This window comes from Sorghum bicolor, chromosome 10, assembly GCF_000003195.3.
Source record: "Sorghum bicolor cultivar BTx623 chromosome 10, Sorghum_bicolor_NCBIv3, whole genome shotgun sequence".
NCBI classification, from domain to species: Eukaryota; Viridiplantae; Streptophyta; class Magnoliopsida; order Poales; family Poaceae; genus Sorghum; species Sorghum bicolor.
In genome coordinates, this window is record NC_012879.2 from 12,021,827 (window position 1) to 12,042,929 (window position 21,103).

General features: G+C 49.2%; 1 long non-coding RNA gene across 1 annotated transcript; it reads left to right on the forward strand.

Annotated features, from left to right (window-relative positions):
• Positions 16,605-18,378, forward strand: LOC110431017. Its single transcript, XR_002448479.1, has 2 exons — positions 16,605-16,985; positions 17,070-18,378. It is a non-coding gene; the product is annotated as an uncharacterized LOC110431017 (long non-coding RNA).

A 21,103-nucleotide genomic window follows, 5' to 3' on the forward strand; every position in this document is an offset into this window, starting at 1 on the left:
GCTTCCCATCCGCTATTTTATGTTTTGACCAGCTGAGTTTGCTGAAAAACATATTATTGTTGAATGCAGGAGGAGGTCAGCAGAAACGTTTCATTCACTCGGTTTTATGCATCCGTAGCTCAAAGCTTATCTGCGGAATCTATCAACCATTCAGCAGTATTTTTCTTAGTTAAAACAAATCAGCGAACAGTAATTTTAGCCATGGCTTTTCTGCCAAGCGAACATAACTGCAGGGAGAAAAACACTATGCCAAGGAAATTTCTGAGAGCCATCTGGAATCAATTGTCCTCCAAGTGAGGGCCACGAAGAATCACTTCAATGTAGAGCATGATATTAATTACCGTGGCATTTTAGTGCAGATATACGCTGAGGCAGCTATTGTGTAACCTCTTGTGTCATTATGTTCCCGTACTATGGACTGTTGTCATTTCCCGTTAGGGTCATGCAGCTTCCCTGGAACTGGAAACGCTCTCCCCTTTTGGGCTTGCTGTACCCCCAAAATAAGTCGCCCTTGCTGGCCCGTATATGAGATGCTACGGTTGTTTCATACTTTTCCTGCCAAACGTTTGATCCATAAATTACCCTGTTTTACTGGCAAGGTTCAGAGAGGCCGTGTGTTTCTCGTGTTTCATTAACCAAGTTGGTTGGTTTGAGAGCAAATTTCTTTGCCTTTTGCTATTTTTTAACCCAAAGCTTCCTCTGGTGTTTGCACGGTTTTTTATTACTATTTTTAAGCTTTAGATAAATATAAATAGAGAATTTTTACAATGGTTGTTAGAAAATAGACAGCTCACGAGAAGCGATCCAACGGCTAAAAAGACAGAGGAACCGAGAGGAACCAATTGGAGAGGCACTGGGTGCATACTAGATGGTAGGATCATACGCACCAAGTGCATACTAAAAATAGTGGGATCATCACCTAAAAAATGATGTGATAATTCTATTTTTGAATTTCTTTTATACAATTAAGGGTAGAATAGTAAATTTATAATAAAAAATAATGTTTGAGTAATATAGGGATGATTGAATTAGTATATTTGTCACATGTATTTGTCGGGTCTGATCACGTCAACCCTCTCGTGTCTCTCTATTCTTCCTTCTCACCAAGACTTCTCACGTCACATGTATTTTCTTTTTCTCAACCCTTCTCTATGTTGTTTCTTTTTTCTGGAAATAAGTTGATTTAGCCTAAAGCTCCAAAATGACATACACTAGAAATGATAAGATAAGAATCGAATCAGTCACAATAAATTCAAGTTTCAGACCACATTCTAATCTCCAAAACAAATTCATGACAATGGGCAATGGCATGAAACAAGGAGAGGTGAGTTCGTGAGTGTCTATCGAATCTTGGCCTTGGGACAGCTCGCATCAGGCGGGCGCGCTGGGGAGGAGGGTGTGAGGGTATAAACCCCTATACCCTTACGGCTAGACTTGGGCCAGGAGGCTTGGTCCATTACGAGACGAGTTCGAGGCTTGATCCGACTGCTCGGAGTTTCGCGCAGGGAAACAAGACGTGGAGATCAAGCGGGATTCTAGTCGGTTAGAATAGGAATTGATATTGAACTATCTATGGCAATTGTAACCGACTAGGATTAGTTTCCAGATCTGTAACCCTGCCCTCCGGACTATATAAGGAGGGGCAAGGGACCCCCCTTAGGACACATTATTCTCTCAACACAATCCAATACAATCAGACGCAAGACGTAGGTATTACGCCCACACGGCGGCCGAACCTGAATAAAAACCTTGTCCGTGTCTTGCGTCACCATCGAGTTCGTAGCTTGCGCACCGTCTACCGATAAACTACTACCGTGGGTATACCCCAAGGTAGACTGCCGACTAGCTTTCGTCGACAGTGGCGCGCCAGGTAGGGGGTGTGCGTACAGCTTTTCCGACGAACAAGATGGTCATCGTTCCAGCTTCTGCGGCCGTGCCTGAAGGCCTCACGTTCACTGTCAGCCAGATTACGTGGACGACTCACGGCGGTGGCCTCACAACCACGGCTTCGGAAGAAACCCAGATCTGATCTGGGACAACGGCGGCATCGGCTCCGACCACAATGACACCGAGCACTCGACCACCGCTTCCTCGCTACAAGGGAAAGAAAGTCGACGGCTCGAACCTTTTCCAAGCCCTTGATCGCGCCGATCTCAAGCTTCTCGAAGCTTCCCGACTAGTAGATGGGATCTCGCGCCAGTCTGATCAAGCCGCGCCAATGGATTTTTTCAACTCCTGGCGGCCAACTCGTGTCGTCACACACGAACGGCTGGGTACGTCTCTGACGATAACTTCTACCCCCTCAGGACGGTTCGTCGAACTCAAGGCTGCTCCAGATCAAGGTTCCCCTTACGGGCTAAACAACTCAGCCGTTCACTATTCACGGCACGTCCAATCCCTTTTCAATGGGGCAGGTTGGTTGCCAAAACGGAGCGGTCGACAGCTCGTCACTACGTCAACATGGTGACGATCCAAGAACTACGGGACGGCCAGGCTTCCAGCACAAACTCCAGCACTGGATCCGTTCCCACTGAAGTTATAAATTCCGAGGACGAAGACTACGACCTGGATTTACCACCGTATGCTCCGGGTTTCTCTCGCTTCCCGGTCTTTCCACCCCGGCGAGGAGACCTCGTCTTCAATGTCAGCGGCGACGAACCGGTCGTCGATGGAGAGACAGATGAGCAGAGGCAGCTCCGCGAGCAGCGCAATGCCGACCGCGCCCGACGACACGCGGACGAGGAACGACAACTCCCGCCGCATAACCTCAGCGACGCTTTTGACATGGTCGGGGATCGGCAAGTCTACAAAACGCCAAGCGCTAACGTGGTTGTTGCCATGGCAAACCTAGATCGACTCCCTGATACTCCCGAGTGCCAGGGTGTCCGATCCAGCGTACGCGCGCATCTGATCGCCGCGATGGGACAGATAGCCACCTTGCTTAAAAGGGTCCAAGCTATCTCCTACGCTGAGGTCTCCTCCGACCAGACTCATTGCAGCCGGACCTCACCACAACCCAGCAAACACCACCGTAGCCGTTCCCCCAACAATCGTCGAAAGGGTTCACGGCGTGACAACGGTGGTCGGGACACCGGCGGCTACCGCAAGCAGAATCATGGGCGTGGTCAGGAAGTAAACCAGGACAGGGATCTTCGATACAACATCCCTCCCAAGGACGCCCGGGACCGCATCAACAGGCGCGCCACGGAGAGAGCGGTGCACGAAAACCTGCGTCGCATCGAGTACGATGCCACGCACGGTCCTCCGGGCCTGAGACAGTTTTCCTCACACCTTCGCCAGGTCGTGTGGCCCCGTAATTTTAAGCTCCAGAAACTCAAAAAATACGACGGCAAGGAAAACCCAGAAAACTGGATCACTCTCTATGAGATTGCAGTCCGCTCAGCAGCAGGAGATGAGCACGTCATGGCCAACTACTTCCTAGTCGTCCTCGACCAGGCTGGTCATCAATGGCTTCTGGGCGTGCCTGAAGACTCTTTCGATTCCTGGGAAGAACTGCGCCAAGCGTTTATCGACAATTTCATCGCTACCTGCGAGCAGCCTGGGAACAAGTACGACCTCGAGAGGATAAGGGACAGGAAAAACGAGCCTCTGCGCGGTTACATCCGACGATTCTCGGATATGCGTCTTAAGATCCCGAAAATTTCCCACGACGAGGCCATATCTGCCTTCATCAAAGGGCTACGCTTCCACGAAGCACTGAGGAACAAGCTACTGCGCAAAAGGCCAACGACGATGGCCGAGCTCCTTGCCACGGCTAAAAACTATGCCGACGCCGACGACGCAGAAAAACTCATCCAGGACGATGCGAGAGGTCTCGACCAGCCTCTTCGACGAGACGAAAGTCGTGGTCGTTTCGACAACAGGAACCATCGTCGCCCCGACAACCGCGACCACAGAGAAGGTTGGGATAGGCGGCGTGACAATCGCGATGACTTCAGAGGCAAGCGCCCCCGCGACCACGACCGCGAGGTGAATACGGTCAAGCGTCCCAATGGGCGGCGAGACTACCAGGAAGACTACAACAAGACGTTGAAGGGGCCATGCCAACTGCATCCAAAATCCAACCACACGATGGAGGAATGTCGCGTCCTCAAAAGCATCTACACGCGGCGGGCTGCTCAAGACGACCCCGCCAAGAAAAACGGGAAACAGAACGGGCGCGATCACGAAGACGAGGACGAGGACCAGGATAGGGACCCACGACACCAGTATGTCAGTCCCACGGACGTGGTCCACTCCATCTTCGGGGGCAAGATCTCCATCGAGTCTAAGCGAGAAAGAAAGCTCTTAAAGAGAGCCTGCCTCAACATAGACAGCACGGATGGCCTGATCGCCGATCCGAAATTTCCTCCCTGGTCGCACAGGGAAATCTCCTTCAGCAGGAAGGATCAGTGGGCCGCCATCCCGAAGCCAGGACGTTTCTCTCTAATCTTGGATCCTTGCATCAACAGCATCAGATTCGAGCGTGTGCTCGTCGACGGGGGAAGTTCCATTGACATCCTCTTTCGCAACAGCTTGCCTGCCCTCAAGATAACTCCGGCACAGCTAAAGCCCTACGACGCCCAATTCTGGGGAGTCCTGCCAGGTCAAAGTTCAGTACCCCTCGGACAGATAACGCTGCCTGTCCAGTTCGGAACATCCGACCACTTTCGAACAGAGTCCGTCAACTTTGTGGTCGCCGACTTTGATGGAACTTACCATGCTATACTGGGCCGACCATTGCTGACAAAGTTCATGGCAGTTCCACATTACTCATACCTGGTCTTCAAAATGCCTATAGAGAAGGGCGTCCTAACTGTCAGGGGCAATGTCTACACCGCATACACTTGCGAGGAGGAAAGCTTCAAGATCACCGAAGCAATTGATCTTTCAATCTGCATGGCAGAAACAGCAGCTCAAGCTGCACAGCTCCTTCCCGACCAGCTCCGACTACCCGAGCAGGAGATCGCTAGGAAGAATTCAAAGTCCAAAGAATACAAGGAAGTACAGCTGGTCGACGGCAGCCCCGAGAAGACGGCCCACATTGGGGCCAATCTGGACCCTAAATAGGAAGACGCGCTCGTCAGGTTTCTAAGGGACAACGTGAGCGTTTTCGCATGGAAACCCGCAGATATGCCCGGCGTCCCACGAAACCTAATCGAGCACTCCTTAAACGTCTCGAAGACCGCAAGACCCATCAAGCAAAAGCTGCGACGGTTCGCTCGTGACAAAAAGGAGGCTATTAGGACAGAAATAACACGGCTTCTAGCAGCCGGATTTATAAAAGAAGTGTATCATCCCGATTGGCTCGCCAATCCGGTTCTTGTACGCAAAAAGAATAATGAATGGAGAATGTGCGTTGATTACACTGATCTCAATAAACACTATCCTAAAGATCCTTTCGGTCTCCCTCGCATCGACGAGGTGGTCGACTCAACGGTCGGATGCGAACTCCTCTCCTTTCTAGACTGCTACTCTGGTTATCACCAGATCTCGCTAAAGGAAGATGACCAGATCAAAACATCTTTCATCACCCCTTTCGGCGCATATTGCTACACGACCATGTCCTTTGGACTCAAAAACGCTGGAGCCACCTATCAACGGGCCATCCAGCGGTGCCTCCACGACGAGATTCGCGATGACCTCGTCGAGGCTTATGTAGATGACGTCGTAGTCAAAACAAAGGATGCGAGCACTCTGGTCGCCAATCTAGACCGAATTTTTAAGGCACTAAACAAATACAAGTGGAAGCTTAACCCCAAAAAGTGCATCTTTGGGGTCCCCTCCGGTCTACTGCTCGGCAACGTCGTCAGCCGCGACGGCATACGGCTGAATCCTTCAAAAGTAAAAGCAGTGCTCGACATGCGACCACCTAAGAATGTCAAGGATATTCAGAAGCTCACTGGATGCATGGCTGCCCTCAGTCGTTTCATCTCTAGACTGGGAGAAAAAGGCCTCCCCTTCTTCAAACTCTTGAAGGCGTTGGAAAAATTCTCCTGGACAGAGGAAGCTGACGCTGCGTTTACCCAGCTGAAGACCTTCCTCACCTCACCACCTGTTCTCATAGCCCCTCAGCCCAATGAAGACCTACTCCTTTACATCGCAACAACAGACAGGGTTGTCTCCACGGCAATAGTAGTCGAGCGAGACGAGCCAGGCCACGTCTACAAGGTCCAGAGACCCGTTTATTTCATAAGCGAAGTCTTAAACGAGTCTAAGACCAGGTATCCACAGATACAGAAGCTCATATACGCCATCCTAATAACGTCCAGGAAGCTTAAGCACTACTTCGACGGCCACCGGGTCTTGGTAACCACCAGCTTCCCTCTGGGGGACATTCTGCGCAACAAGGACGCCAACGGCAGAATTATAAAATGGGCAATAGAATTATGCCCATTCTCCCTGGATTTCCAGAGCCGCACTATCGTGAAGTCTCAGGCCCTGGTCGATTTCGTCGCAGAGTGGACGGACCTCAATGAACCTTCCGTCTCCGACATCTCCGACCACTGGTCAATGTTCTTCGACGGGTCCTTGAACATCAACGGTGCCGGCGTCGGGATACTCTTTGTGTCGCCTAACAAGGACAAACTACGCTACGTCCTTAGAATCCTCTTCCCAGCGTCAAACAATGTCGCCGAGTATGAAGCATGCCTACACGGCATACGACTAGCCGTCGAACTGGGAGTCAAACGCCTCTACGTCCACGGCGACTCTGCCTTAGTTATCAACCAGCTCAACAAGGAATGGGACACAACCCACGAAAAGATGGACCTCTACTGCAAAGAAATCCGCAAATGGGAATCCAACTTCTACGGCATAGAATACATCCACGTGGTCCGGGATAAGAACCAGGCAGCGGATGCGCTGTCAAAGTTAGGGTCATCTCGGGCCCAAATCCCGCAAGGCGTTTTCGTTCAGGACATCCACGCGCCAAGTGTGGGCACAGACCTGGTCGAAAAGCAACCTAATGAGGCAATGCTCATAGACGACGCTACTCCGACAACCAGCAGCCGTGACTGGCACACCCCTTTCATCAGGTATATATCGGACGGGTCGGGCTTTCAGGATAAAACGGAGAACGAGCGCCTCATTCGACGATCCAAGAATTACATACTGGTGGATGGCAAACTTATGCGAAAAAACACAAGTTCTGAAGTGCTGCTCAAATGCATATCCCAAGATGACGACGTCAAGCTCTTGGATGACATACACGACGGATCCTGTGGCAACCACGCGGCCTCCAGAACACTAGTCGGGAAGGCATTCCGAGCAGGTTTTTACTGGCCAACCGCGGTCGCCGACGCCGAGAAACTGGTCCGACATTGAGAAGGATGCCAGTTCTTTGCCAAGAGGACCCACGTACCTGCTCACGAGATTCAAACTATTCCGTCATCCTGGCCTTTCGCCTGCTGGGGCCTCGACATGATCAGGCCATTTAAACCGGCTCCCGGCAACTTCAAGTTCGTCTTCGTCCTAATCGACAAATTCTCGAAGTGGATCGAATACATGCCACTGGTCAAAGCAACCTCTGAGAAAGCTATGGAGTTCCTTAATCAAATCATACACAGATTCGGGATCCCCAACAGTATAATCACTGACCTGGGCACTCAGTTCACTAGCACTACGTTCTGGGACTTCTGCGATGACAGGGGCATAGTCATAAAATACGTGTCATTAGCTCACCCACGGGCAAACGGTCAAGTAGAGCGCGTGAACGGAATGATTATTGATGCCCTAAAGAAAAGGTTGTACACCGAGAACGACAGAGCACCTGGTCGATGGATGAAAGAGTTACCGGCCGTGGTCTGGGGTCTCCGAACACAGGCCAGTCGCAATACGGGCGTGTCACCCTACTTCATGGTTTATGGCTCCGAGGCAGTGCTCCCATCTGATGTAACCTTCGGATCTCCAAGAGTCGAAAACTTCGACCAGTCAACGGCTGACAACACCAAGGAGCTCGAAATCAACTGCATGGAGGAAAAGCGTCTAATTTCATGTCTTCGAACAGCAAAGTATCTCGAAGCCATCAGGCGGTACCACAACAGGAACGTCAAAGACCGTTCCTTCGTGGTCGGTGATCTGGTACTCAAGTGGAAAACAAGCCAGGAAGGAACGCACAAGTTATCCACACCTTGGGAAGGACCCTTTGTGGTCGCCGAAGTCACACGCCCTACATCCTACAGACTGGCGTATCCAGACGGACAAACTGCGTCGTTTCTATCCATACATTCCAGCACCTTCTCCTTGTAAGTTTCTTATAATTAGCAATAATAAAAGTTCTCTTTTTTGCTATATATTTTTACACGCAGAGCTTTCGACGAACACAACAATCTTCCTCTGGGGCGAAGATCCTTAACGATTATTAATCAAACACAGTGATACATCACTCAGATAACATTGCAGCGCTCAAAATCATGGTCATGGCAAAAATCAAACTTTATTACAAACTTTACATACAGAGTTTACAATAAACACCCCGCTGGGCGGTTCCTAGTCTAGTCCTATAGACTATCCTACAGGCCTACTGCTCGGGCTGATCACCCGCTTGGCCTTGCTGCCCAGTCGGAGGGGTCGGGGCCACCGGCGCCAGGCTGGTCGAGACCGCAGGCATCGACCGCCCATCTCCGACAATGGACGCTCCCGACAACTCTCTGGCTGATCTATCTGACCCCGGCTGGTCGGGGGGAGTGGTCGTCCCGCAGAGATTGATGGCGCCGATCACCGTCGACGACAAGTCAAGCAGGCCGACACGAAGGTCGTCTGCCTCCTGCGGACCAACCTCCTTGGGGTACCCCCTCTCCAGTCGGGACAGGTCGACGAGAGGATAGTGGGCGCGCACCATGCTGAGGACGTGTGCGCCGGCGAATTCCCCGGCGTCCTTGACGAACTGCTGGAGCCAGTTCCACGCCCGTTGCGCCTTCTCAACTGGCGTCAGCTTCAGCGCACGAGGCTGGTCTTCAGGGAGCTCGGGGCTGATCAAGTCAAGAACTGGGGCCACTCCTTTCCAAAGCTTGATGCAATTGGTCTTCTAGGAGTCTCGGTCCTTGATCAGCTCGTCTAAATGCTTCTTGGTGTTCACCTTGAGCACTACAAACCAAGCAGGCGGTCAGTCCGCAAATAAGAAAAGACGCATTGAGCAATCAAACAATAAAGGAGTAGCACGGTTATTACCAGACAACTCCTGACTCTTGTTGCTTAGCTCCTCGCCAGCTCGGCGCTCGGTCTCCAGCGCCTCGGCAAGCTCCTGGCCGAGCTGCTCCTTCTCTTGTCGGAGGCGTGCAACCTCCTCCTCCAAGTCTGCAGGAACAATTCCCGGTCAACAAAACCGACTACATGGCTACATACAGCTGCTCGGAATACGCGACTGACCTCTCCTTTGCCGATCCTGGTCGGCCAACCGCCGATTGAGGTCGAGAAGGCGCTCTTCCTGAGCACTCATCTCGGCCGTCTTCTCCCCGGCTTCCGACCGAAGCCGATCCACCTCTGCGGACAGGGCCTTGTTCTCGGCCATAATGCCCTCAATCTGGTTGAAGCACCTTTTCCGGTACTTCACCGTTTTCATCGCGCCCTGCAAGAAGAATACATGCTGAACCCAGGAACATCGCACATAAGCGTCGAGCAGCGCAAATGACCATTTACCTTAACCTCGTCCACAAGACGCTTCGCCGCGCGCTCCACCCTCGTGGCCTCCTCCGTCTCCACGAGCTCCTCATGTCCGATGAAGTGGTCCCCGCGTTGGCGCCACACGTAGACGTGCTGGCGGCCATCACGGGGACGACCTTGGATCTCCTCCACGTCATCGTCGGAGGCTGTCCGGGTCTCCTCGTTCGCCGCACTGCCACCGGCCGTGGTCGCAGGCATCATTGGACCCTGGTCCAGGCCAGGGGAGCCTACGGGCGAAGAGGCCCCTGCTCGGGGCGGGATCGGGACTCCTGAAAGGTCCTTGTTTGGTTTTGGTAATTGAGTGACAACTTAGGTGGACTAATAGTGTTTATGTGAGATACACAGGAGATTAGTCCACAGGTGATGATGTGATGATGGAGGAGCTCATTGCATATGAGACATGACATGGAGTCATGTGACCAAGGTGGAGAAGATCAAAATGAGGCTTGGCTTGATGGACCGGTTGCAAGAGTGAAGGGCAAGTCGGAGGCTTTGAAGCGAGGGACCGTGTGTGACGGTGAAGCTTGAGCAAGACTTGACGCCGATGGACCGAGGCAACGGTGAAGAGCAAGTGAGGTCAAGATCGATGAACCAATACGGTCACGTGATGATATGAAGTGGATCATATCATTTGGTGATTGGTTGGTGCATGTGTTGCATCAACATTGGAGGAGATGGAATGGAAAAGCGCAAGGCAAAGGTATAACATAGGGCATTTCCATTTCACCGGCCATAGGTGTGTAGAGAAGTTTATGACCAGATTTAGGATAGATGGCCGTACTATCAAGAGGGGCAAACTTGTTTGCATATCGGTCATCTAGTGCCACTTGAGCGATCTAACTTTGCATACGTGTTAGGATCGAGTGGCGTGGCAAGTTGAGAGGCTAACTCCTTTGGGAAAATGTTTGTGAAAATGCTAACACACTTGCACTTGGTGGTGTTGGCACATTTACAAAGGAGGTGGTGTTCCTAGGGTTGAGAGAGGTGTGGGTTTCTCTCTCCCTCCCGCCGAGCTTGTGAGGCGGGATTCGACGCTTTTGAGAAAATTAAGTGCATATTTTCTATTGCGCTGGTGGGAAATTTGGAGAAGTTGCGGGAGTGTTTCTCGCTGAGAAACACTCACCGGACGCTGGTGTTGGTAGCACCGGACGCTGGTCCAGAGCGTCCGGTGTGCTGTCAGGTGCAGCAGAGTGCACCGGACGCACCGGAGAGAGTCCGGTGCTCAGCGTCCGGTGTGCGGGCGGTTTGGCGACCCTCTCTGCGCATGAGTCCGGTGAGCACCGGACGCTCAGGGTGCGTCCGGTGGCTAGCGTCCGGTGACCGTGCGAGTTTGCGGAGCTCTCTGCGCACGGGTCCGGTGTGCACCGGACGCGTCCGGTGTGGACTAGTTGAGCGTCCGGTGGTGCTGTGCAGGCGCGCGTGCACAGTAGCCGTTGGCGGCAACGGTCGACTTCAAACGGCTAGTGACACGTGGCTGACGCCTGAGCACCGGACGCTGGGGGTTGAGCGTCCGGTGGCTCCCTGTGAGCGTCTGGTGCCCACGTGTTTTGCCCAGTGAAGGGGTAACGGCTAGTTTAGCCCTTGGGGCTATAAATAGAAGTGGTGGCCGGCCTTGGCCGGTGCTGAGCACCCTTGGGACTTAGTGTCCATGCTTGGGGAGTGCTAGGTAAGCCTCTAACTCACTTGTGCTTGCAAGAGTGCGAATCAATAGCGAGTGAGTGATTCTAGTGTGTTGCATTGAGAGATTGCATAGAGTGGCACTAGGTGTTCGTGTTGCAAGCCGGTGGTGCTTGTTACTCTTGGAGGTTGCCACTCCTAGACGGCTTGGTGGCTTGTGACTCCGTCGAAGCACGCAAGGAGATTGTGCGGTGCTCCGGAGAAGAGATTGTGAGGGGTACGGTGCTCACCCCGCGGGGATCGCAAAGAGCAACTCTAGTTGAGCGAGACGTGAAGAGCGACAAGTGGTCCGGCCGGGTCAAGTGCTAGAGCTTGTGGTAAACACTCCATGTGGGAGAGTGTGACTTGCGGGTCACCACTAGCAAGAGGACCGGCGGCAACCTTGGAGCTTGTCTCAACGGGGACGTAGCTTGGTGGCAACCAAGTGAACCTCGGGAGAAAATCATCGTGTCAACTTTGTTCTTCCCGTTGGTTTGCAAGTCCCTAACACAAGCTTGTATTTACTTTCATATATTTGTGCTTGTGTAGTTGCTCTTGTAACTAGTTAGCTTGTGTAGCTTGCTAGTTACCTTCTTGCTTGTGTAGCTAGAAGTAGTTCCCTTGCGTGACTAATTTGGTTTGTGTAACCTTGTTAGTCACATTGTTTAGTTTGTGTAGCTAAGTAAGTTGCGCTCTCTAATTTGGCATTAGTTGCCTTGTTATTGAGCTTGCTAGTGAGCTTAGGCTTTGTGCGCTTTGCCTCACTAGTTTGTGTAGGAGCTCCCCCGGTTTGCAAAGTACTAGTTGCATAGGTTTGTGTGACCTTGCTTCTAGATTTGGTTAGGTGAGCTCTTGCTAAGGTAGCACCTTGCTTGCTTGTTTAGGATCTTTTTAAGGTGCTAGAGAACTTAGATAGAGGGGTGTAGTCTTGGCTAGACCGATAGTTTTAATTCCACATTTGTTTCGGTTAGCCGACGCGATAAGTTTTAGAAAGGACTATTCACCCCCCCTCTAGTCCGCCATCTCGACCCTTTCAACTCCCCTTTCTTCGGCTGGTGGAGGAGTCGGGGCTCTGCTTTCCTCCTCCACAACGTTACTCGGGGGAGGCGTCCTTGTAGCCTCCTCGTTCCTCGTCGGGGTGCTCGCCGCGGCCCTTGCCGGGGCCGGATGCTCCTCGGCGCTTTCAGCCGTGGTTGTCGCCGCGGGCTGCTCTGTGGTCTGCGGCGCGGCGTCCCCAACGGCGGCAACAGGCTCGGCCGTCCTCTGGCCAGCAATGTGGTCAGGGTCGACGTCCGATGCCGGGCTAACAACAAGACGACATTTAAACAATGTCAAAAACAACAACAAAACGCAAAACATCGCAGTACGAAAGTATGATTAAAAACTTACAGGTCAGAGCGCCTGTGTGTCGCGGTGAACCTCCTCCTGGTCCTACCGGTCGGTGCCTGCGCCCCTGTCTCTACGACGCGCGTCGGCTCGACGTGCGGTGCATGCGGGTCGCTGGTCACCCGACCAGTGGTGGCCGGCGCAACGTCCGGACGACTGCGCGGCCTCCGGACCAAAGAAGGCGCGGCCTCCTCCTTCTCGTCGTCGTTGTCGGTGATCCGGATGAGCCGACGGCGCTTTGGCGCCTTGCTGCTCTCCGCCGGCAGCGTCTCCGCAGGAGATGGATCCGCCACCAGCGGCCTTTTTCCCGCCACTCTGTCTTCGGTGGTCAGGGCAGGGCGGTTCTGCTCCTCCTCGCTGCTGGTGTATCGGGGACACTCAGCAGCGTCGTCCTCTGGTGGGTCTATTCCCGTGGGATTCTCCATGCCGGGTGCCAGTGATATGTACACCACGCACCGGTCAATGTCTCCAATCTGCAGCAACATCAAAGATAAGTCAATAACTGGGAGAACAAGTACCCAAGAAGTAAATTCAGTCAGTAATATTACCTTAGGAGCTGGTCGTCCAAGCTTGAAGGCTTGCATCCGATCACCACTCCGGACAAAGCTGTCGTCTACAAAGTTGAACAGCTCGTTCAGCAGCTGTTGCACTTCCGCCTTCTCCAAAACTTCAAGACTCATCCTGGTCGGGTCCTGGCTCCCAGCGTATTCGTATGCCGAGTGAACCCTCTTCTGGCAGGGCATCACCTGACGACAGATGAAGTTGCCGACCACTCCTGGCCCGTCCAAACGGGACCAGTCAATCAGCTTCATCAGGTCTTCTACCTGACCAGCGAACTGCGGGCGGTCTGTCCAACTGACTCTCTTCTCGGGAATGTAACCCACGTCGCAGAAGCGTATTCGTACGCCGAGTGAACCCTCTTCTGGCAGGGCATCACTCGACGACAGATGAAGTTGCCGACCACTCCTGGCCCGTCCAAACGAGACCAGTCGATCAGCTTCATCAGGTCTTCTACCTGACCAGCGAACTGCGGGCGGTCTGTCCAACTGACTCTCTTCTCGGGAATGTAGCCCACGTCGCAGAACGTGGAGCTGCCCGGCTCTTCCCTGACGCAGAACCACTTCTTGTACCACTCGGTGAGCGAAGTATTCCCCAGGCAGTTGAGATACCGGTTCTTTATCCTGTCGCGCAGATTGAGGTATACTCCACCTGCAATCTTGGAGCCTCCAACTGCTCCCTTCTTCCTCAAACAGAAAAGGTAGCGGAAAAGATCGAAGTGCGGCTCTATCCCAACATAGGCCTCGCACAGATGGATGAAAGTAGAAATAAGAAGAATGGAGTTCGGGTACAGATTACAGATCTCGATCTCATAGTAAAGAAGAAGCCCCTGGAGAAAAGGATGGACAGGAACCCCAAAGCCCCTCTTGAAAAAATCTTCGAAAACCACGATCTCATCGGCACGGGGGTCGGGGTAGCTCTCCCCCTCTGGCGCCCTCCAGCCGCCGAGCTCTTGGCTGTGCAGCAGCCCCATACCGACGAGGTCGTTGAGGGACCTCACGCTGCTCCGGGACTTCTTCCACTCCTTAGCCATCAGCTCGGTCCTCTTTTTGGAGTCACTCTTCGCCATTGACGCTGCGGGAACGACTGCGAGTTGGGAGGACTGACGGTGATTGCAGAAGGCAAGAATGGAAAGAAGGCAATTGCAGGGTAAAGAATACGGGGGCAATGTCAAGCTTTTATAAGCAACAACTCCACCCTTCCCACTTCCCGCACTCTTGGGAAGTGGGCGGGCCCAGCGGCGGATGCGGCGTTTCGGTTTTCAATAATTACCGGCAGTTAATACGGCCGCCTTTTTGTATAATTGATGGTTTCCTTTTTTTGAACCGCGCAAAGAGCGGATGTACAGTTACCAGGCGCACCTTTTCACACAGCCATCTGACAATGCGTCAGGATGTCTTGTCACATCACACATTAATGTGTCAAGATCCCCCTTTTTCAAAATAATAGACAAAAATTGGTGGAGGACGGACGTTCCTGGAGACTGCACCGACCACCGAGCACTATACGCTCGGGGACTGGTCGACCAGTCTGCCAGTTTGGAGACCTGAAGACTGCACCGTCCACCGAGCATTATACGTCTTGGGGACTGGTCGGCCAGTCTGCCAGTTTGGAGACCTAGAGACTGCACCGACCACCGAGCACTATACGCTCGGGGACTGGTCGACCAGTCTGCCAGTTTGGAGAACTGGGGACTGTACCGATCACCAAGCGTTATATGCTCGGGGATTGGTCGATTAGCCTATACGATGGCAAACGAGCATGATATGCTCGGGGACTAGATAGTTCTAATTTTTTAGACCTTGCTACAAGGCTCATACTTCGCCTTCTAGCAAGCTCGGGGACTACGTCGGTACGATGCATCTGGCGATGCGTCTAAGTTTTATAATTTTTTTAAGGACTTTTATTTTGACCCTGGCACCACGTGCCTACGACACCTGCTACCAGGATCGGGGACTAAGTGGACACACTTCACCTTGCGGTGAATATGCTTGCTCTTTGAAATACTATACTTTTCAGAAAAGTAAAGTGGGCACACTTCACCAGAAAAGAAATCTTTTTTAATTTAGAGCATCATGCATTCTTCGAACAACCTGCTTCTTCGATGACAATGTTGATCAACTGTCTTTTGAGCTGGTCAAAATACCGTTGCAACTGTTCAGGTGATTTTCCTGCTTATTGAAGACGTCAAGCTTCACTGGTCGAAGAAGCTCAAGACGGCGTGTTACATCACAATACATGGTGCTCGGAGACTAGCTGTGGGGGTATAAACCCCTATACCCTTACGGCTAGACTTGGGCCAGGAGGCTTGGTCCATTACGAGACGAGTTCGAGGCTTGATCCGACTGCTCGGAGTTTCGCGCAAGGAAACAAGACATGGAGATCAAGCGGGATTCTAGTCGGTTAGAATAGGAATTGATATTGAACTATCTATGACAATTGTACCGACTAGGATTAGTTTCCAGATCTGTAACCCTGCCCTCCGGACTATATAAGGAGGGGCAAGGGACCCCCCTTAGGACACATTATTCTCTCAACACAATCCAATACAATCAGACGCAGAACGTAGGTATTACGCCCACACGGCGGCCGAACCAGGATAAAAACCTTGTCCGTGTCTTGCGTCACCATCGAGTTCGTAGCTTGCGCACCGTCTACCGATAAACTACTACCGTGGGTATAACCCAAGGTAGACTGCCGACTAGCTTTCGTTGATAGAGGGAGAGTGGCGGCTGACCGGCGGGGATGACATCGGAGGCGAACTCGTACACGGTGTTGGCCTGCCTCTGCGCTATAAGCAAAGGCGCAGGAGCAACTCGCATCTGGTGGGGGCGTCGGGGAGGAGAGAGGACTGATGGCCTCTGACCGGCCTCTCGTGCGACGGTGGCGGCGCCGAGCGGGGACATGGGAGCGCCGGCGCCGGCTAGGGCAGTAGGGTTACGGCCACTGCACATGCACGACAGCCTTGCGTACCTCTTCGGAGTGGGGGCTGGGGGTTCGCGTGGGTTGTTGCGTGGGAGAGCGAGGGGCCGCAATTACAATAATAACCTTTCACTCATAAAATTAATTAACGCTAATTAATTGCTTAGGAACCAATAGAAACCAAAAATACTCTCAACCACCGTAAAAAAGCTCATATAAATATCATATTTTATATATTTTTTATATCTGGCTCGTGAGTTTAACAAGCCAACCTTAGTCGAGCTGACTTTCCCGAGCCGAGCTAGCTCCTTATCCGAGCCAAAACGAGACGAATGAGCCAACACGTCGCAAAAAAAAAAGCCCCACGAGGCCACCGCAGATGTGGAATGTGGTATGCCGTCTCCCACGGTGCTCCCACCAAATCCGCATGCGTATCACGCGAAAAAAAGAGTCTCTGTCCACAGATTCCTCCATAGGTCGGCAAGCGCGGGGCGCGGCACCGACTCCGACTCCATCGGGGAACCGTCCTCCACCAAACCGACCTGACCTGTGCCGCCTATAAATCCAACCCACCCCGGCGGCCTTCTTCCTTTCGTTGATAGATAGATGAACCGCGTGGTCGGGATCCCTCTTCCTTCCTTCCTTCCCTGTTCTCTCGTCGGTGCGCCATGGGGGTGGATGGGTAAGTGGTAGGTAAGGCGCAGTTGTTGTTGGTTTCGATCTGACGCGTCTCTCTGTTTCTCGAATTCATAAGGTGTGACGGACTGAACTAGCCGGATGGATGGATCCATTTCTTTTAGGTTGGATGGTTGTTAGCTATTTTCTCTGTACCCGTCGTCGGGTGTCCTACTAATTACCATTTGCTGATTGACTTATATATCTAGGTTATTATGCTGTTGTTTACGATGACTAGGGCTGTGCAGTTATTTTGATTCGATTGCCGTTCATTCTGGTGGGAGGATAAGGCGTCTCGGTTGGTGATCTGTTGATAGCACTTTGTGTTGAGTCAGATCTATTTGATTGGTTAGCCTGGATGTTTTTGGCATGATCGGATCAAGATGAATTGAAGGGTGTGTGGTTTTTGGTTCGTCCATGCTGTGATCTGTTCAGTTGCTGTGATCTGTTTCAGTTGAAGGTTGTTGATTGGCTGCTTGTATCTCTTCTTCCTTAGGATGCTGATTTTGTGGCAAAAACCAGTGCCTGTTGGTTGTTATAGGAAACTATACTGGACTGCTCAGAATTCTGCACTGTTTGGTCCTGATCGTGTATCCCTCGTGATGTTGTCAGTCTAGTCACAAGATTTCTTAGGTCAACTCAGAACTTTTTATGGAGATACGATTTAGCATGTCATATTTGGAGCAAGTTATATAATCAGATGAGTACTATCAGATTATTTGAAAGCCTTGCAACTAAAAATCACATCCTGAAGTTCTTGTGGTTTTAGTAGATATAAGTTGCTTCAATGGGAGCCAGAACAGTTCATTTAGAGCTGATATGAATGATCACGGAGATGATTATACAATTGTACTCTTCAGTACCACTTTTTGATAAATTCAATTTGGTGGTTTCTTTTAAGGAGACAGGGAGAGTTTGATTTCATATAAGGCTTACATCCTCAAGTTCATGTGCTTTTAAATAAGTTGGCTTTCTTTGGGAGTGAAAACAGTTCATTTAGAGCTAATATAGACATAGTCATGGAGATGGTTCTACAATTCTCTTCAATATCAAAATGATCAATTCAAATTTGGCGGTTCCTTTTAAGATTACATGGATGGATTCAGAGTTTGATTTGCTTCTCTAAGGTTTAATTTAATGCTAGGTTGTGAACAGGATTATAGAAGTGTGCCTGTTCGAAGCTTCATTTGAGTAAGATATATGGAGGAATACTTAAGTTGTGGCTGCTTTGCTAATTTACTGTTGGTATTAGTTTCTCTGGTGGTATCATGAGGCCTTCTGTATAATTCCTACTTCCATGGGTCTTCTATTTCTCAGGCACAATTAGTAGTGGACATGACTTTTAGGCTTCTGTTACTGGATTATGTGCTCATTCAGAGTGTTGTAGAGATCTTCAATTTTGTTGGTTCAGTAGAACTGTAATATATGTACATGTATGATGGTGAAATATATTTTTGCCTAGAGCTGTAATTATTATATGATATGGATATATGGATATTGGTATAGAACTTGGCACAATCCTGCTTATATTACAAATTGCTTGTGACATGACTTTTTTATTATGGATCTGCTAAACTATAACAATAACTTCATTCTATTGTTTCTTCTCATTCTAATCTCTTGCAGATCGTATTCTTGAATCCCATGCAAATACTACATTTATTTTGGTGCTGCACAAAACTTTAATGCAAATACTGCAAAATTTTAATCTCCTGCAGATCGTTGCAGTTTGTTTGGTATCAAAAAGGTTTTCTTGGAGTAGGTAAATCAGAGTAGTCTGTAACAAATTAAATTTCTCCTTAATGCAATGGTACATAGTTAGGTCAAATATCTCCTCCTTAATGCAATGGTACATAGTTAGGTCAAATACTTCCCATTCCTTATCTCTCATAACTGCATGCACAATATTTTACTAAACATGTTGTGTTGGTTCAGTTTCCCATGTGTGAGACAGTTGCCCATGAAACTCTCAGCCTGCCATGTCTTAGTTCTATCTTCCTATTCATTGAACTGAATTATAACATAAACCCCCTCTTTTTTTCTGTATCTACTTTCTCTTTCATTTGAGTGCATCTTTTTATAGATCGTTATCGTTTGTTTGCTATCAAAAAGGTTTTCTTGGAGTAGGTAAATCAGTGTCTTAGTCTGTTAAATTTCTCCTCCTCAATGCAGCGGTACCTAGTTAGGTCAAATACTTCCCATGCCTTATCTCTTACAATTGCATGCACAATATTTTACTAAACATGTTGGTTCAGTTTCCTAGTTCAAGTGTGAGATAGTTCTTAGCCTGCCATGTCTTAATTATATCTTCTTTCTGTAACTGACCCTCTTTTTTCTGTATCTACTTTCTCTGTTTTATTTGAGTGCATCCTTAGCTTAGTATCATGTGGTTTTGTTCTCATTCAGGTTAGACTTCCTCTTCTTCCCTATTAAGTACTGATGGGACCAGTATTTGTCCTTTTTTTTGCATTGAGTCTTGACTGTAGTAGTGAAGTGTGCTATAAGGTTTTCTGTCAGTTTTGATGCCTGTTCATGTTTACAGATCTGGAAGTCTGGTTTTCTGGCTAGGTCTTGAGGTTGTTGGTTTGCTCCTATTGACTTGCTTAGGATTCTAACATGTAGCATAGCTGATGCCTGACAAATTCTGTTGTGTTTTTGCTTCCGTCATGTTCCTTATTGGGGACGAGTCAGTGCCAGAAGGTAGATGGTTGCTTAGGTGTGGAGTTCAATCGTTTTTTGTTGCCAATTTGTTGTTATTTCTGCATGAGCTTTGATCTGGATCTTCTAAATTTGTGAACTAATTTGGGTTCAAACTTTGGCTTTACGGACCCCTGTGGTCCGAGCGTTCAGCTTATGTTATTCATCTCCTGCTGTGTTCATTATAATGTCAAATGAGTCTTTAACTTATGTATGGTCTTGTAACTTATGTTTCTGATTGTAAGCATTCAAGACCTGTAGTTAACATGGATGTCTGTATAGAAGCATTATTACAACTTGCATAAATGGAAATGTAAAATCAGTCAGGTAAAACATTAGATTCATATAGCTTAGCATCTCTGGTTCTGGATCAAAGTAGAAATGTCAAGTTATTCTACACTCCTATGCTTTTTAAGCCTAATTTGATATCTTGTGATCTTTGCAGTGTTCTTTATTAAGTTCAACTACAATAATTGAAATGGGTTGACAAGGCTTTGATTAGCGCGTCTGAAAAAAGCAAGGTCTCAGTGTAGGAAATCTGATTGGTTTAGATTTAGATTTTGTATGCATGCAGTGGATTGAAGCAACTCAATATTTGATGAGTAGTAGTGCTATATGACAAATAATTTAGTGTTAACTTGGAAAGTGGTGTTAGACCTTTCAATTTGGTCCCTATTGATTGATCGTTTGTTGTCACAATGATTTCTTAGGTCAAATCCAGATTTATTGCAGAGCTATGATGTAGTGTTAGTTTATTTTTAGTGTTGATTAAAGAGCATGCTATTTTTGAGCAAGTTATACTTCTAGTGTTTTAGATAAGTTGATTTATTTGGGATATTTAGACTTGCTCATGGAGATGATTCTACAATTCTGTTCTTCAGTGTTATCTTCTTCATCAATCCAATTTGGTTGTGCCTAACATGGGCACATAGTTTGATTTGATTTACATTAAGAGATTTGATTTACAGTAAGGGTCACATCCAGAAGTTTTGGTGGGTTTAGATAAGTTTCTTACTTTGGGAGCCAGGACAGTTGGCATGATTATGGAGAGAATTCTACAAATTTATTCTTCAGTATTACTTTTTTATTTGATCAATTCAATTTGTTGGGTCCTTTAATGGGTGCATATTTTGGTTTACTTTGAGGCGTAATTTGATGCATAGTTCGTGGTACCTAGATAATAGCTGTGTCTGTTTGAAGCTTCATTTGAGTATAAGCTATGGAGTGTTGCTATTTGTTTCTCTAGTGGTATCTTAAGTTCTATTAAGGCCTTATGTCAGATTTTAGGACATTGATTTACTCAGGGTTTTCTATTATCTCAGATTCAGACAGTCTTTAGTGTTGGACATTCCTAGTTTTGGCTTCTATTACTGGACTTTGCACAAGCGTTGTAGTGGTCTTTAATTTTGTTTGTTCACTAGTCTTGTAATATATGTCATACAGTATATTTATATGTAAAAATATCTGCTTGGAGCTGTAACTATTATATGTGGATATTGGTATAGAAATTGGCACGATCCTGCTTATTATAATTTACTTGTGACAT